Raw genomic sequence first — 20,085 nt, forward strand, 5'->3', positions numbered from 1 at the left:
ATGCATGGTTCATGCAAGTTTTATTATCTTCTCTCATGTACTTTTATTTTTTCTCACACATATGAAATCCCAAGAGCTAAAGGTTTTTACAGAATCAAACATACCCATAGGCTGAGCAAATCTGAAGGGTCCCATTGCCTATGGTGTTTGTAGGGTCAAAGAATTTTTAAAATGTTTGCAGAGGCTTCTGGTAGGAAGTGCACCCTGGGTGGCATTAGCAAAAGGACAGCTCTCAAACCAATGGAAGTGATTATTCCCCTCTATTTCACACTCATGATGCTGAGGCTGAAGTACTGTGTGTAATTTTGGGCTCCTCAACAGGAGAAGGACAAAGGTAGCCTGGAGAGACACACATAATAGAGGCTGGAGACCCAGCTTTCTTTAGCAATAGTCTAGAAGACTGAAGAAGGTCATTGCTGTCTTCAACTCCACATTTTTTGATTGCAGGAAAGGTGAAGCCAGACTATTTTCAGAAATGCAGAGTGAAGAGGTAAGTCACAAGGAACAACAAAGGAAAGTCCCATGAGACTGAAGGAGAAGAGTTTTCCTCAGAGGAGTGGTAGTGCAAGGGTCAGAGGCTCCAGAAGGTTGTGGGAATCTCCATCCCTGGAGCTATACAAAACTGGACTGGAAAGGTCCTGGGCAACTGTCCTGGTTTCAAGCAGGATGGAGTTAATTTTCATTGGAGTACTTCATACCATGTGATGTCATGCCCAGGTGGGGTGGGGCTAGCTCTCTGGCTCTCTCTCACCCCATGCTGTCTGCTCGTATTGTTGCTGTGGGGGGTGGCCGCTGCGTTCGTTAAGCCACTGCTGCATTTTACTCGTTTTCTTTTGAACTCACTATTGTTACTCTTGTTCTCTTGCTATATTTAGTAAATTCTTTCTTTTTATTCAACCCACGAATCCTCTTCTTTTGTCCCTCCCCTATCTTACCAGAGGGGGGAGGGAGAGGTGAATAGCCAGCCACATGGAGTCTGGCTGCCGGCTGAGTTCACACCCCCACAAGCATTCAAAACAATCTTCAGGAAGTGGGAATAAACCGTCTTGTACAGGGCATCATTTGTTTCTCAGATGCTTTAGTTTTTCTTTGGTTACTTCTCCCCATTTACAGCCTTCATCTCAATCACTTCAGGATAATAACCCATACTCTTTTCATGAGTTAGGAGTCAAGAATGATGACATCTCAGCATACTGGGCATTGTACAGATAACTTCCTCTTATGTCGATCTGAATTTTTTCAGAAAACCTACTGCTGAACATAATGGATACTTTTCCAGGATATCCAGTCCAATGAAGAGTTAGAATTTAAATGGCCACTTTCTTTCCAGTCCAGCCTGAATTTATGGATATCGGAATCAGAATGTATAGATACTGGCTAACAATACTGGTTTCCAGTACAACAATTAAAATATTTGAGAGGATGATATGTTTCTAATTTAAAATTCAGATAAATTTTGCCCTTTTTATGTGATTGGACTTTATCAGCTTCTGTAAGCACAGTGTTTTTCTAACACATCATGCCAAAACTTTTTAGACCAGGTTTTCTGGCCTAGATTTTCCGAAAACTCTTTTCTATAAAGAATTATATTGAACTCTATTAAAAAATCCAAACAAGCAACAAGAGAAGCAACAAAATCTCCCAAACCCAAGTAGGAAAACAAACAAACAAACAAACAGAAAATATGAATTTCCTACATCTCTAAAATGGAGAGATAAATAAAAGGATAAATCTATTTATGTAGATCATATGTCCCCAATTTCAGTATAAAGATTGAGGCTGTGTGAACAGCCTTTTGAAGGACAAGGAAAGCAACAGTCAGTGTTCTTTAATCATCCATTGACCAAGACAACTCATGAAAATAACAGTCACGCTGGGCAGGTATAATCTGCCTTTGATAAATTCATACTTGCTGGCCACATATATCTCCTCATCCTTCATGTTTGAAATTACTTCCATAACCTTCCTAGAGACTGAGGGAAGGGAGGCTGACCAGCTCAGATCCTCCTTCTTGCCCTCCTTGAAGATGGGTGTGACATTTACCTCTTTCAAGTAATCAGGAAGGATCTTTCAAAGATCTGATATAATCCAAGACAAGAGGCTGATACTAGGTTTGGTATGCTAGTAAAGCCATATTATTCAATAGTGTAAAGAAAAACGATGTCTGAAACTTCAAGCATTCATTCAGACTTTCACTAACTCATAATATCCATGTTTTTATGAAATGAAGCATCAGACCAAGAGAATGTTTCTCCATTCATTGCATCTTCAGATTACAATACAGAAAACAGTCTAACTGATGTAATTATATTGGTTATAGACTTTTAGTGATTTAAATCTAGAATATATTTAAAGTTTTTATATTACTCCTTTAAAATTAACTCCCCCCAAAATACACACACACATATCATAACAAATATTTTTTTCACTACTATAAGAAATATAGGAAAAAAAAATTATTACTGACTATTATACCAGCCAGATACATACATTTTCCACAAATATTTTTTTGTCTTGAAAAGAATCATAACAATGTTTGGAATTTATTTGTTTGCTTCAGTGTCCATTTAGTCTCCAATTACTTTCACAAAATAATTACCTTTGTTTTGTGATGAAAGTTAAACATTTTAAGGAGTTGGTCTGACCACTGTATTTCTTCCACTCAGTGCCAAAAATCCCAATTTACTGTTGTTGTTTAAGAAATAAAGAAAGTCTAGCCCACTTTTCTTTTTCTATGTTAGTGTTATATGAGGATGTTCCCATTTTTTTTTACCTGGTCAAGTTCTGTCATTCTGGCTTGTAGAAAAACTATGTTCTCTAAAACAAGGAGACTTAACAAGTTCTCCAGAATCTTCTGAGTATGAACAGGAGCAGTATTATCTGTTGCAATCTAGACTATTTTGTTAATGGCTATTGTAGTATGTTACTGGATTTTCTAATATTCAGGGAAAACACCAGGCAATAATATGATTTTAATAAATAAAAGAAATTTCCAAAATGAAGCAACTGAAATAAAAGTGTTTTTAAACTGGACGAGGGAAATTGTAATTTCCCATCACCCATGGGTCATTTGGAAAATATATCAGAGGGTCTTTCTTACTTGGTTTTTTTTTGTTGGGGTTTTTTTTTGTTGTTGTTGTTGGGTTTTTTAATTTATTTTTTTTTAACTTTACAGTATGAAACTTTCAAACTCCTTTCATTTCTTAAAAAAAAAAAAAAAAAAAAAGTTGTATTTTTTAATCTGTAATAGTTTTAAGGGACAGAACCTCTCAATTTTCATTAGGATTTTCCATCACAATTTCTACATAATTAGATCCTAATGAAAAACCAAAGAGGAAATTGAAGTTTATTACAGTTATTTAAAAAATAGAAAAAAAATCCAGCATGGGATTGTATCTGGATAATATGTTGACTTATTTTGGAATAAATCTAAAATAATAATAAAAATACAACACATAAAATAATTAACAATAAAACTTCATGACTAAATTGCTGTTCTATTTCAGCAAAGTACAATACATGCAACACATGCGACACAATTTAGCTTGACGTGTAGAGATAAATATTGGAAATTTCACATAGAATCATCTAGGTTGGAAAGGACCTTGAAGATCATCCAGTCCAACCATTGACCTAACACTGACAGTTCCCAACTACACCAGATCCCTCAGCGCTATGTCGACCCGACTCTTAAACACCTCCAGGGATGGGGACTCCACCACCGCCCTGGGCAACCCATTCCAACACCTAACAACCCGTTCTGGAAAGAAATACTTCCCAACACCTAGTCTAAAACCCCTAGTGCAACTTGAGGCCATTCCCTCTTGTCCTATCGCTTGTTACTTGGTTAAAGACTCATCCCCAGCTCTCTGCAACCTCCTTTCAGGGAGCTGTAGAGGGCGATGAGGTCTCCCCTCAGCCTCCTCTTCTCCAGACTAAACACCCCCAGTTCCCTCAGCCGCTCCCCGTATGACCTGTGCTCCAGACCCGGCACCAGCTTCGTTGCCCTTCTCCGGACACGCTCGAGTCATTCAATGTCCTTTTTGTAGTGAGGGGCCCAAAACTGAACACAGGAATCAAGGGGCGGCCTCACCAGTGCCGAGTACAGGGGTAAGATCCCTTCCCTGTCCCTGCTGGCCAGGCTATTGCTGACACAAGCCAGGATGCCATTGGCCTTCTTGGCCACCTGGGCACACTGCTGGCTCCTGTTCAGCCAGCTGTCAATCACCCCCCCAGGTCCCTCTCTGCCTGGCAGCTCTCCAGCCACTCCTCCCCAAGCCTGTAGCGCTGCTGGGGGTTGTTGTGGCCCAGGGGCAGCCCCCAGCATTTGGCCTTATGGAAACTCCTCCAGTTGGCCTCAGCCCATGGCTCCAGCCTGTCCAGGTCTCTCTGCAGAGCCTCCCTACCCTCGAGCAGATCAACACTCCCACCCAACTGGGTGTCATCTGCAAACTGACTGAGGGTGCACTCGATCCCCTCGTCTAGATCATCAATAAAGATGTTAAACAGGAGTGGCCCCAAAACCGAGCCCTGGGGGACACCACTCGTGACCGGCCGCCAACTGGATTTAACTCCATTCACCACAACTCTTTGGGCCCGGCCATCCAACCATTTTTTTACCCAGAGAAGCGTGTGCCCATCCAAGCCACAAGCAGCCAGTTTCTCCAGGAGAATGCTGTGGGAAACGGTGTCAAAGGCCTTACTAAAGTTAAGGTAAACAACGTCAACAGCCTTTCCCTCATACAATAAGCATGTTGCCCTGTTGTAGAAGGAGATCAGGTTTGTCAGGCAGGACCTGCCTTTCATAAATCCATGCTGACTGGGCCTGATCATCTGGTTGTCCATTATATGACTTTCAGTGGCACTCAGGATGACCTGCTCCATGACCTTCCCTGGCACCAAGGTCAGACTGAGAGGTCTATAGTTTCCCAGATCCTCTTTTCTGCCTCTCCTGTAGATGGGTGTCACATTTTCCACCCTCCAGTCCAGTGGGACCTCCCCAGTTAGGCATGATTTCAGGTAAATCATGGACAGCAGCTTGGCGAGCACATCTGCCAACTCCCTCAGCACCCTTGGGTGTAACCCATCCGGTCCCACAGACTTGTGTGCATCCAAGTGGTGCAGCAGGTCTCTGACCACCTCCTCTTCAACTGTGCTGACCTCAGTCCGCTTCCCCTCCCCATCTCCCAGCTCATGAGCCGGGGTTTCCAGGGAACAGATTGAAATTGATCACATTTCAATTTGATCTTTACATCATGCTATTAGAAATAGTACTGGAAATAAATAATATGGCTTCATCTTTGTCAACAGGTAAACAGTTTCATACTGAATGAAGATGATGAACAGGAATTGCTTATGAAAACCCAAAAGTCACTGTAAATAATATGCATGCCTGGCATCAATTTAAGCTCTCAGCAGAAGAAAAACACTTCCTGAAAACAGTCTGTATTATTTTGCAGGTTTGAAATACACTTAATTTTTTGAGGGTTGGTGGTTTTTTTCCCTCGACATAAAATGTGCAAGTGTGATTTATCTGCTGTTTAGCAGATGTACTACAGAAGGAGGAAAAAAAAAAAAAAGAAAAAAAAGTAGAAGGAAAAACTACCAATTCTCAGAAATTTTTTATTTCATCAAATCTGGTATTTGCCTTTTGCACATTTACTCAGTATTTCTTACCTTCAGATCATATTATTTAACTATTTCTATGTGTGGAGAGATTCTGGCACTGCTTATTACTACTCCTAATCATTGTAATGAATGTTCTGAAGTGTTGCTTTTAATTAGGAAGTCCCTGATATAATTCCAATTTTAGATGGAAATAAACACACTGAAGTTCATAAAATATTCTAATAAATGATCCATGCAGATTAGCCCTCACTGTCTGAGTCTATAAAGACAATCAAGAAAGCTCATACAAATTAAACAAAATTACACATTTAAAATGGATTAATTAGATTACATTAAACATTTATTGTGACTCTTTCTTAACAAGGAATGTATTCTTTTTTCAGACCAACTCACTTCATTTCCAAGTGAATTAGACCCCCTTTAATTTACTTCAGTTCTGATTTTGAATGTCTACACAGGGAGCTAACAGTGTTTAACTAGTACTCCATAAATCAAACTTGCTAATTGATTTGAATTAATTTCCTCAAGCATCTCTCTGTAGATAAACCCTAAAGGGAAATATCTTGACAACTGGAGGTTGAATTCCAGATTAATAAAGTAAGGTAAAAGGGTTAATAGCTTTGTGAAGCTTTAGGTTCTTTCCTCCTGTTTTGTAGAGTGCTTTCCTGTTTCTGTGGTTTTGTGTAGAATTAATGAAGAACAGACTGAAATTTCCTTCCAAAAAAACCCCTTGTGTAAACTGATTTCTCAATTCTGCCTCAGTCTCTCACTTATTATGTCTTAGATGGTTACATAAACCATCTTTTCTTGTCTGCTTTTTGAATATTTTGAGATTGTATCAGCCATAGTTGAAAAGTTACGCACCTATCCTGAACATTAACCATTCTCTGTAACTATTTTTATTCCTTATTAAATAATTATCGCCCTTATTTTAAAGTATTTAACAAATTCTATGTCTACTGATGCATTTGATTCTGATGTTAAAAAAGAGGGGGCGTGAAATTCACAACAAGTATGTGAATAAAGTGGTGGTCAGATAATCCGAATTCCACCAACCCAGTCATTTTATATATATAACAAGATTTCTCAAATCTGATTCCTAGAGACTATTTGACTCCCCAGAAAGGAGATATTTAGACCCGTATGTGAAAGCACACCAAAGAAATTACTGCATTCAGTTCAAAATAAGAAAGGCTACTTCATCTGATGTGCATATCTAATAATCTATATATCTGCTGCAGAAGATCATGTCCTTTTTTGTAACCACTGAATGAGAGTATGGCTTCATCTCTCCTGCCACACCTCAGTTTTATGCTTAAAAGGAGTGTTTATGTGGTAGACTTTGAGATGAGGGGAATTTATGAACTGTGTTGTTTTGTTTTCATGATGTTATTTAATTACTTACCTATTTACTTTTAATGCTGACAGACTATAGATTAAATTATTACCATCACTTGCAAAAAAAAATAAAAAAAGGAAAAATTTAGCAATTTCACTGATCCCATAAGTAAGATTTTTCACACATCAAAATAACATGAAGTCCAACTTCAGAGCATGGAATATATGATAACATTCTACAAACATTCTCTGAGGAATGACAGACTGCTGGCATTTTCAAATGAGAGATAATCATTGACTTTATGCTGACTAACATCACTAGAAGTTAACAAACAAAATGATTGTCATTTTCTTTACATTTCACACTACATTTCTTATTAGCAATGACCATAAATGCATCAAAAAATGACTGGTGACCTACAGTTGCCCAGTAATTTCTTTTTACTCTTTAATTTATCATGACTTCCTGTACATTGAACTAGACCTCTTTTACAGCTCATTAATTGTATGAACATTGTACTTTATTAGCTGGGATAATAAATTAGTTTCATAAAGTTTGCCAGTTTTCACTAGTGCATTTTCAAATTTACAACTTCTGGCCAAGTCTGTAGCTGTTCAGTCATTGATTCACATATGCTGAAGATTTTGTTGAATTTCTCTCAGGATTTTGACAAGGTAATGACAGTGAAATAATTCTGGACAGATTTCTGTAATGAATCACTTTTTACTGATCTTGGACCATCTGCTAGCTTGGTTGTTAGCTTTAGCCTCCCTTTTTTAGCTTACTGATCATAGGTGTTACTAGCAGTCCCCTTAAAACATATGGTAAACCTGATAGGAAAAATTTTTCAGCATCTAAACATTTTTATTTCTCTGCTTAGTTATTGTTACATACCCCTCTATTACTTCTCTCAAAGACCGATTATGTTACTACTTGCATCAGTATCCACTATTTCAGATGACAGAAATTCCATTTTGCAACTATTCTCACATTGACTACCAAAAATTGATACATTGTCTGATAAAATGATTTCACTTGCTAATGTAAAACAGAAATTTTTAGATTATTCTAAACATTGCATTTTAATCTACCTTCTATTTTTTTACTTCGCTTTTCTTGCTAAAAAGAGATCTTTCAACATAGTTAACACTTCCGTTTTTCTTCAAAATAAAATTTTGATGAATGCTCTTGTGATTATTTTAAATGTCATGATGGCTGAATGTCATCTCTTTTTTCTGTTTAATTCCACTATTTATATGTTCTGGTAGGTTAATATGGAAAAAAAAAAAATCATTATATTAAATTCCTTGGCTGTATGTTTCCTTTTCATCCAGTATGCAGATTATAGATTCATTGTTGTCACCTAATATACTCTGATTTGTGGTGCTCACCTCCGAATGCTATCCAATTTCACTAGATTAAGGTTGGTGACTGATCAGGCATCTTATTCACTCTTTTGGTGGAATAGAGCAAAAAGTGCACAGAAATGAAGTATAACATAACTTGATAGCTAGAGCCTGATTTCTTTTTCAGGAAAGATTCATATAAATGTTCCCAAATCCTTCCTATCATCAAAGAGTTTATTTTTAAGAACAAGGAAAATATTTGTCATCTATCATCTTATCATTTGCTTGCATATCCTTACTGATAATTGAAACTACATGGATATTTTTGGCTTTAGATGAAAATATTTGTGCTACCAGCAAGCTGAAAGAACACAAACCCCCATTTATGAAAGCCTGCAGTTATGAACAAATGAAAGGTTTTAGGTATACAAGAGAGTGGAATATCTTTCAAAAAAGCCACTTATTTTTTAGTGTTATCTTTGAATTAAAAATGGTTAATTTAATTAACCTCTCACACCTGTCAAGGAAAAAGTTATAATAGGTGCTATCCTTCATTATAAATTAGACATATTTTAAAACATAGATGGAATTGTCTCTTTTGGGGGTGGAACAATCTCCTTGAGTTCCAGTTATTCAGCAGAATGTATAAACATGACAAAAGACTGCAGTATAGTATATGAATAACTAACAGACTTAGATCACTTCATATCTCTAGATAGTGCATACAATAGAAGGAATAGATGGAAGAAAGGGGCAGAAAATAGTATTGGACCCGTATTTTGCAATTTTACAGAAAACCTTCTCTGCATTTTTTCAATATTTTGATTTGTTAATTTTAAAATTATTTACACCTCTAAAGAAATAAAATCAAAAGTATGAGATGAAGGTACTTTTTACACTTAATAGATTTCTCCTTTTTTATTGGAAATAAGTGTCACTTGGAAAATTATTTTAACTTATTCTTTCTTTTTCACAGAAATGCATCCATTTTTAATTCTTTAAATTGTAATGTTGAATTCAGTGATTCATAAAAATGTTATTATGAACACCTACTGTCAGAATGTTTTGCTGATTAAGGATACCAATTAAACTCAGACACCAGAGTGAAAAGAGTAGGCGTATTTTACTGGTGATAACCAAATAATGTAACAGTGTAATACAGAAAACATGCATTAAGAAATGGCAGAATAGTGCACCTAAAGCAACAAACAGGAAAATACAGGGTAATTCATCAAATCATTACTACCTTCGTGAGAGAATAGTGATTAAGAAAGATACATCACCACTTGCACACTTTACCATCATCCAGGTCAGCAGTGGCTGGGGAGCCCCGGTTACAGCGAGGGTTTGCAGAGCCTGTCCCAGCAAGTGGGAAATCCTATGCGGTGCGTCCACCCATGGGTGAGGCTGCCAAAGTCGCTGTGAAAGGGTCCAGCCTCATATACCAGAGATCGACAGGCCAGAATATCTGGCACCTTTGTTTTGAGCGGAAAATTTCTGGTTTCATTCTCCTGTTGGACTCCACCCAAAGCCTGGCCAGGGCTCGGGGTGGGAAACCAAGGGAGTTTCTAACAAGGCCAAATACATGGGTTCTCAACCTTGAAAAAGGCTGAGAAAGGAAAGTTGAATACATTCTCACTACTGATTATATTTTGTCTAAGCTGCATCTTTCACTAGTGAGTTTACGTATTTTATTAATGACTACATGCTAAGTTAGCAGCTTCAGCTTGGGATCTGTTGTTCAGGCTTCAGTATTTCAATGCTTTAGCACTTTTTACATCAGCATAGGTGGGTTGTTATAACTTAGTACAATACCTACTAGCACAATGGTTATCAGTTATAAAATATACAGGATTCGTCTGTAGGCCAACTCTGGCTTGGGACTGTTGTCCAAGCCTTAGCACTTCACAGAAGTTGCATATTTGCACCTTATCCTACAATAAATTCCATGTTCCTTCAAGTCTGATATTATCCTTGCTCTGTCATCTTGGAGAGTTTACCAGTTTGTTGAGAAACAACGTATTTGAATGCAGCAGTATTGACATGTTATAACTCATCAGAAACAAAAGCTGGTACAGCTAAACTAAACAGAACACTCAACTAGCCTATTTAGGAGCATATAGGTTTCATTATTGGCTTAAAAATAGGAAAGAAAGTTCTTAGGCAAATAGATACACTACATGCATACTATTCACAGTGCAGAAAACAACAACAATAATTACCTTATTTATCTTTATACAGGAAGAATATCCTTATAAGAATCACAGTTAGTTGAAGAGTCATTTCCATTCCCTACTCCTTTTTATATTAAAAGACAGAGAATTTCTAAAAACCTGACATAATATTGAAATCAAAACTAAAGTATGTTTCAGTCTCTATTGATCAGTACTCTCTGAAAATCAGTACCTTTTAAAAGAGGCCTCATGTTTTGTTACACACATACTCCTAGTCCTGCAAGAAATCGCAAACGTGTTGCAGTCTTCCGAGACAAAAAAAGAGATCATGTGTATAATTATTTTCAAGTTTGTTTTCTTAATGTTTTTATATGAACTGAATTCTTCAAGAGTAGAAAATTAAAATCAAAACTTTGAAAAAATGCTATGGGGAAAAGCAATATGAAACACACAAGTTCTGTTGAATAGTTTTTCTATGTTTCTAGGTTTTTGTCAGCAGTGATAAGAAATGATTTGATAAGAAAGAGGACTTTTATTCAGGAACACAACTCTAAACCAGAGAAGTCTTCAAAAACAATGTAACAATGCAAAGCTGTTTCTTCAATTCCAAATATATTTTCTCTATGATCTAAACGAGTTGAACTATTAAAAGTTTAACTGTCTACTTAATTTGTGTGGCATTTTCAGTTAGAAGAATACCAGTGTACAGAAAGAAAGTTAACCTGAAGATTTTATAGAACCACCTCTTAAGAACACTGTTTGTTTTTAAGAGTTGTCAGCTGCAGTGTACTCTGTCTTACTCTGATGAGACTCGAGAGGCAAGTTTTTAATCAACAGTCAATGGACCTTTCTGAAAATCATGTTTAGTTTTAAAATGTATTAAATTGGGTATCCAAGCCAGAGGAGGGAAGGGGAAGGGGATGGGGAAGAGGGAGGGGGGGGGGAGAAGGGGAGGGGAGGGGTCTCAGTGATCAGTACAGGAAACTCCGTATCAGCCATTATACAGACAAAAAACACTTTTATTCAATTATTTGTAAAAACTTGGGAAAAAAATAACAAGCAATATGCATTTAATAAACTCTGCAAATCGTTATGCATGACTGTAATGATAGTTTATTTATTCAGCTTTTGTCAGTAACACAGATATTGTGACTAACTACCTTTTCTAAATTAATTTACACATGGCAGTGTTTACCAGAACAGTAAAGCAATCTGAAAAATACTTCTGATTTTATGAATAACTGCAAATTAACATGAACACTTCAGGACTTGTTATTTCTAGAAGCATATGGAAATTATGTATGTTTAGTTTGAACATATCATTGCAAGTACTGACCATATGTTAGTTTGTTACAGATTTACATTTTCCCTTCAACACTGTTAAACATTAAAGAAATGTATTTATGGTTTTATATGTCAAAATCATGATGATAAAAACATGCAGTTCTTTTCTCCTCATTATCTTTTTTTAAATGAAATGTGTCAAAATTATGATCAAAATTATGTTCAGAAATGACAGCACCACCATTTTGTGGAACTGACCAGTCTGGCACAGTACTCGATTAAATTTAAAGATTAGCATGATTTTGGGGGGCATTTTGGCTATTTTTGTGGTGTTTTAGCTTGCAACTGTCATTATTATAAGGCAAAGCTATATTTAGCAATATGTCTCTATCTAGTATGTGCTGTCATGGAAAAAAGATAAGAGAGAAAGAGTACTGTGGGTTGTAATCACAAGCTCTTAATGGTTTACCAAACCTAGTCCTGAAGGACTAGAACATCAAAAGCAAAAATACATGCTTCTAAGTTTTTATAAGTGAGATGGTGTTTATGTGGTCTTTGTTATTTCTACTACATGGTTTTATTAAATACTAATAAAAAAATACATATTTTCCCCTCACTTTTAAGAAACTGACTTTACTTTGAATTTGTTATTTGTACCCTTACTCTTTATCTTATATGCTTTGTTTCTTTTACCAACTTCACAGTACCTCCTTCCATAGTTACTGAAAGCAACTTCATGGCCCAGGGTTGCAGATGGCCTGAGCTCTTTGCCCTTGCAGCATCACTGGAGAAAGCATGAAAAACCCTTTTAAACACAGCAGAGAAACTTCACTTGGCCTTGTAAGTGTTTTTCATGTATTCACCACAACCCAAAACCCTGTCTAATCTGAATAAGATTTTGTATGCCTGAAAGTTTGTCTTCCTCCCCCCTTCAAGGCTGTGTCAGTCCATCTAGTAAGAGACAGCCTTATAACCATTGTATGTATAATTATGCAAATCTGGTTCTAAGGAAGCTTCAACAACTGCATATGCTAGAGTGGGTGTTCCTTTCCCACACTTACATCATCTGCCTTCGTAGACTACCACGGTCAAGGAAATTATAGTGAAATCATAACTTAGGGTCTGAAAGTTGTGCTTAAAGAAAAGCACGGGTCAGGTTATGCTAATTGCTTCTCTGATCTTTACGTTATTCATTTTCAAAGATGTATATACAATTAAAATATTTAAATTTACTACCAGGACTTATTTTCCTGTATCAGGAGGAGAATTAAGATGCTTTGAAGCTATCTACTTACTCCATGCACAGTAAATTTGTTAGAATGCTAAGAAAGAGACAGAATTTAAGAACACTGCATATAGTAACTGAGATTTAATTTCATTTGAAAACCTTTCTCTTTGTTGAGTAGGCATATACCTTTCTTCTAGAGGAAATAGTTCTTGTGTGAAATGTGAAAAGATAGATACAACCATGGTTATAAGGAGGTTAAAACCAATCTATATGAGAAAACATGATCTCTACAATGTTGCAATGTACTAGGTATCTTTGGGTACACATAAATGAAAGTGTGTGGTTTGAAGACAGTGCAATGCCCCAGCAACATATTAGTTTTCCTACCAATCATCAAAAATTAATCTAGTTCATTTTGGTCTTACTTTTATTACATCTTTTCCGTTGTCAACATCAAACTGATTCAAAATCATTCCCAATCTAACTTGAGTGGATCCCATCATCAACTTTCAACTTTATTGAAACTACCTAATATAATGTTAAGTAAAATGAATAATATGAATAGCATTTTCCAGTTTTTGTTTTGAATAGTCTGAGCTATTATCAATATAATTTATTCAATGAACAGAAGGAGTAATTTTAAATATTTAAAATTTACTAAAAGCCATACTTTATTTATTTATAAGTTTTTTAGTTGTGTTTTTTTTAATATTTTTATATATATATATATATATACATATACGCTCAGTTTATAGAGGGCAATATTTCATCAAAGCTAATAAAAAAATATTTTCCCTCTCAGTTAAACAAGCAAATTTTTAGCTGTTGAAAGACAATTTTCCATGTGTTGTCATTCCCTTCATTAGCATTAAAAAAAAGCCTGTCACAATTAAAATACAATTAGAACAAAAGAAAAATGCATTCATTATTGCAAAGTGTTATTAATTTTATTCTTATCATGTCAGGGGTTTGCTCAAGTCCTTTTCTATTCTGTGGGCATCATTAAAGTGACTTCTGTGTGAATTAGATCAGACCTCTAATCTTTGAAAAATTAGAACTGTACTATAGCTAGATAATAGTTTTCCTTTTAAACATCTTTTACATAATAAATGAGACAAGTCCGATCAAAACTATGTCTTTTTGCAACTTTTACAACAGTTCCTATCAGTTTTATCTCTAACTTGAGGCTGAAAGCTATGCCTTAAGCCAAGATAAAAACTTGAGAAAAATGGGAGCCTGATAAAGTAAAAATAAAAAGAAACAAAAATTGGATATACGCTTGGGTCATGAATAACAGACAGACACACAGAGATATCTGAATTCTCAGAACATTAGTTTTTGTTCTCCTATTTCTTAAAGGGGGTGGGAACTGAATACATATGCTGATCTTTAATGACATGTGCTCTTACCACCACAGAGTGAAAACAAAGACTGAGGGCTCAGTTCACTTGAGCAAGCATAGGTGTCCGGTGTCTTTTGAGATTCCATAAAATATGCAGTCCAGAATCTGCCTGCTGCTGCAAAAGTGTGCAGATCTCTTGGAGGTTTATGCCTTATCTGTTCATCCTCTGTGGTCAGCTCAGAAACTCTAAAATATCTCGTACAGAACTTCTTACTTGTGCTTATGTGTGTCATTACTATTTCTGTTTTCAGTTTCAGAAAAAGAAATAATATATTTTGAATCACTGTGGAGAAGAATATTTCATTAGATTTATAATTTGGATCAGTGGGACTAAAGGTTAGGAGCGTTTTGAGTACATTTAACACATTTGAATATTTCTGCAGAAATATTCTGTTGTGGTAAATTAATCTCTATTCCTGTCAGGTCTCAGATTATTCCTTAGGGTTAGGTCAGCCAAACAGTGTTTTGAAACAGTATGTTGTAGATCTCTTATATGGCTCAACTTTAAAACAGCCTAAACCAGCTGATAGGTTTTTCTTCAGCATAACTGCCACTTCAAAATTAATTTCAAACAGAAAAATCAAAATGGAATCAGCCATGAATTTACACATTCCTACTGAAGTAAAACAGTGAGGTCTTCCCACATTCTTTCTATGTAGAAACATATTTTAAAACATACTTTATATAATACAGAAATCCAGTGTGACACAAAGCATTGGAAATTTATATTTGTGTTCCTTCCAAGGAAGTTAAAGAATCATATTTTTAGATATCCCAGCTATACTAATAGTAGAAGCCATTAAACATATGTGCTTGCTGAATAAAGAATCAAATTAGACTTTCTTTCAGGGAACAGATCTGTAGCAGTTGTTTCATGACAGAAAAAGAAAATAAAAATCAAAAATCACTGAAGTTACTGGAAGGCTAATAAATCACAATTAGAGGCTGACTGATTGATGCTGTAATACTTTTTGCATCAAAGGATATTTTTGGAACATATTTGAGTTAATCATCATGATCAGCCATTGTAATCTGTTGGACAGAACAGTTTTAGCAAGAAATGAGTCATGTAAAGAGGAGTACTCTTAGAAAGAGAGATGTCATCTGTATTTCTATGTGGCCAGTCTAAATACTGTAGGGGCCTATAGAAAGGGATAGAGTACATAGAGGAATAAACGAATAAACATTAAAATACAAGTATTAATTCATACTATTCAAAACTGACAACAGCTATAAAAGTTTTCAAGACACATTTTAAAAAGTATGCTAAACCTTTTTCCACAATGTTGTGCTGTTTACTTGTTTTTCCCTCCTTAGAGGTTGGCAGTCAAGATTTCAGCTTTTTTTGCTTCACTTCTAGGTGCTCTTCAAATCCTATAGCCCATCATCCTTTCAAAGCCTTCTGAAAGAGAGGGCCTTGTTTAATGATTTTTTCCCAAACTCCTTCTAGATGATCTTTCAGAATGAAAAAAACAAAAGAACCTCCTTTAATTAATTTAAGAACTGTCTTAAGAGAGGCTGTTTCCCTAAATATACTGGCAGTGAACTCCTTCATGTAACTAATTAGCAAGCAATGTTTTGTCTACTAGAAGAAATAAATGTCCCTCTCTTTGATGAATGCTTAGCACTACCTAGTAAAGAGCATATCTTTCATTCTTATCTTACATTGTGACTACAATAGATTTTACATTTAAAAGACAGTACAAACATCTAAACAGTTTAGTTTTCTGTTGTGTATAAGTGGCTCTTGACTGAGAGTAGGTACAGCAGCAATCCATTGCTTTAGAGCAGTAACTGTTAAGAAGTTTCTTCAAGATCTTTTAAATGGAACAGAACTAGTGATTTCAGAATGGATCCTAAACATTTGTGTGGGTTTAGTAAATACTTCATCACTGTTATTATCCACCTAATAAAGAAAGTGTTCTCAGATTTAAAAAAACAAATAAACCCCCAAAACCATCAAACAGAAAAACTTGAAAGACAAAACACTATTTTTTATCTCATGCTTTAAAGGAAGAAGGTTGTATCAGATTTTATTCTTCCATGAAAATTTCCATTTAAATGTTCTTTCGGACTTCACAAATTCCACTCTATGAGTTTCAGTTAATATTTAAATTTTCCTAATATTAATTATTTTTTGAAAGAAATTGTTTTTCTCTTTATGTTAGGTTTGGATTTTTTGAATGTCATTAGAATTAATGAGTAGGGTTGAAGTGTATTAATAGAAATTTTATTGTGCAAAAATTCCCACTTTAGGTAAACTTCTAATTTACATATTATGGAAAAAAGATATTTTACACAAGAAGGGAGACCTGCTCAGCATACATTTTTATTAAAATCCTACACTATTCTTCAGACTGAAACGTTAGATAACACTTAGCCATGTATGAAATAGGGGTACCTCATGCATAAACTTGACTAAATGTACAAATAATTGCCTGACTGGACCTAAACTGTTATCACAGGCACAGCACTTTCTAATTCTTTGATTTTATGCTCTCTGGGAAGGACCCCTGTGGAAAAGGCCGTGAGTGCCCTGGTAGGCAGCAAGTTGAACATGAGGCAGCAGCATGCCCTGACAGCAGTGAAGGCCAACAACATCCTGGCCTGTACGAACACAGTTGAGGGAAATTATTATCTGCATTTACTCTTCACTCATTAGGGCATATCCAAAATACTGTATCCAGTTTTGTGTCCCCAATACAGAAAAGGCACTGATAAATGAGGGAGTTCAGCAAAACGCTGTGGTGGTTTAAGCCCTGCCAGGACCGGAGAGCACGTTGCCGTTGCCCCTCCCCCACACTCAGCCGGTTGGGCTGGCAGTGAGGCACAAACCCCGGGTTAAAATAAGAAGACATTTAATACAACAGTGTGATAAACAATCTGACCAACAACAGTAGCAATGATAACAACAATAAACAGCAATAACAGTGAACAAGACAAAAGGTATACAGAGAGATACCGCAATGGTCACAGAACAAACCCGACGTGTGTTCTCGTCACCAAAAGCCTCAAAAGATCCAAGTTCCCAAGCACAGACATGACGTCAGCATGGTATGAATAACCCAGCTAGAGATTCCTTCCCTCTCTCTCTTTGCTGTGGAAACTTAACCCTATCCTAGCTGAACCAGGACAGGCCCCCAATACAGAAAAGGCACTAATAAATGAGAGAGTTCAGCAAAGGTCCCCTGAGATGCTCAGAGGGATGGATAACTTGCCCTGTGATGAGAGGCTGTAGGCAATGGGCTTATTCAGCCTGGAAAAGAGATGTCTTGGGTGGTGAGAGGGGAAGGGCTCACAGCATTCCCCAACATCTACAGGGAAATGACTGAAGAGTTGGAGCCAGGCTCTTCACAGCAGTGCATAACAGGAGGATGAAACTGAAAGAAGAGATGTTCAGAATAGAACTAAGGATATCCTTTCACCTGGACAGGATCACAGCAAGGCTCTGCCAGCTCCACCCTTGGAGATTTCCAAGCCCTGAGAGGGCACAGCTCTAACCAGTCTAGTCTGAGCTCACAGCTGTCCCTGACTAAGGAGGAAACTAAACTGACAACCTCCTGATAACCCTTTGCCACCTGTGTCATCCTGTGATCCTATCTTCTTAAAACAGTGCCAGCAAGTAAGCCGACCAATGAAAAAAAATGGATTCCTTAAAGACAAGTAGTATTTCAAGAATACACTGCATCAAAATACAAGTATTATTAGACTATGAATTATGTGTCAGATAGATCTGACAGACAACCACAGATAATATGCAAAAAGTAGATTGATGTTCTGCACTTCAAAAGTTCCTAAACCTTAGATTTATCCCAGGAATCAAACCACTTGTCTATTGCTTCTCAGAGGAATCAATATCAGATGACTTTATGTTGGCAAAATTATAAACAACCAAAACAGGGTCATGTAATGAAGACTGACAAAATTTAGCAATACACAGAACTAGATAGCGTTCCTGTAAGGAAATGTTAACACCAAGTTTTATCTTGTATTTTCTGCTTAAATTTAAATCAGCTGTTGTCCATAATTAAGGATATTCTAATTCTTATCTGTTAAAGCCTCCACTGGAAAGACTTCCTTGTCTGTTGCAAATATAGGTTCAATTCCAGATGGAATAATCAGGGATCAAACTACATACCTGAATACACCTTTTTAAATCTCTCTCCTTCAGATTACTCTGGCAATATTTTTAATCATAATACTGGATTTAATAAAAACTATATATTTCCATCTCAAAAATTATTGTTTGCATAGTAAAAAATAACAGTTTATTGAAAGTTCTTGAAATTCTGAAGATTCTTCTATTTATTTTTATTGGTCAGGGAATATTTATTGGATCAAACTTCATTATCCCCAGTGTTGTTATTCTGTTATGTGTATATCTCTGAGCCAAAATCAAAATCTGATAAAACTTTATCATAAAAATATAATGATATTTTCAAAATGTAGATTTCAAAGCTAAATATTCCACATTCCAATACCATTTTTAAACAACACAGCTGGAAGTGTACATTTTCATTTGCAGCATACCTCTGTTAAATCAATATAAATTTTGCAGCTGACCTCAGTGTGAACAATTTCTCAATGAAAATGTGAACACACATTATAGACCTCAAGTGAAGTCAAGTTTTACACTTAAAAACTTTCCAAGGATTGCAATAATACTTGCTAAAACAAACAAATGCACTAAAAGGCTCTTAAAATAAGAAGTGTTTTTACTTTCTCTGTGTATTTCATATAAATTTTGTATCTTTACATTTCCAGTGAGATTTTGAAGTTTCTGTAGAATTTAAAGTGACTAACAGGGCATTTGAATGGTACGTAAATATGCTGACCCTCAAGTTTATTTTGCATAATAAGTAAATCATTCTCTCTAATCAAAAGTACTTTCTTGCTGAGCAACATTATTGGCGAATTTCAGTTCCCTACTGACAATCCTTTATAATAAAAAGGGATTATTAAATTTTGATTAGCATCAGATTATACTAATTTTATCCACCAACTGACATTTCTGCTAATTGAGGATAAATGCACTAGTCTGATACATCCCCAAAACATAGAACGTATTAAAAATCTCAGCACAAGCTGAAAACTTAATTAATATTCATTGTGTTTCCCGGAAGCTACTGGTTGCCTAAGCCAGAGACTTGCAGATAAAGTTGAAATTGCAGGCTCTACAATATCACTCTTTGGCACATTTTGTTTGAATTATTAAATAGAAGTGATATATCTAAAGTTATTAGCGAAATGTTAATGTAATGACTTTAGTCATTACAGACCTTTTTGTGATAAACTAATGATCCTGTGCTGTCATTAAAAAACACCAGCCAAATGCTGATTACCCAGTCAGGAAAATTTCAAAAACACTTGAAAAATGAGAACAGAGTAAGGAGTACAGAACTGGGACTCTTTTCTGGTAGTAATGATTAGGATTGGTAAAAAAAATTGACATCTTTCTTTCTTTCTTTGATTACTTTCATCAAGCCTGAGAAGAAACATTAAGACAATAATTATTGCAAAGGACAGATTTTTTTTTTTTTTTGGTGATGCCACTTCCCCCAATGCTTTATTGTCATGCTCTAAAATGGCTATATTTTGATGTGAAATATTGTTTATGTTTTAGGATTTAATTGCCTAAAACACAGCCCTTCTTTAAAATCTTATATACCTCAAAATTTAATAAT

Source organism: Athene noctua, chromosome 2 (assembly GCF_965140245.1).
Source record: "Athene noctua chromosome 2, bAthNoc1.hap1.1, whole genome shotgun sequence".
Lineage (NCBI taxonomy): Eukaryota > Metazoa > Chordata > Aves > Strigiformes > Strigidae > Athene > Athene noctua.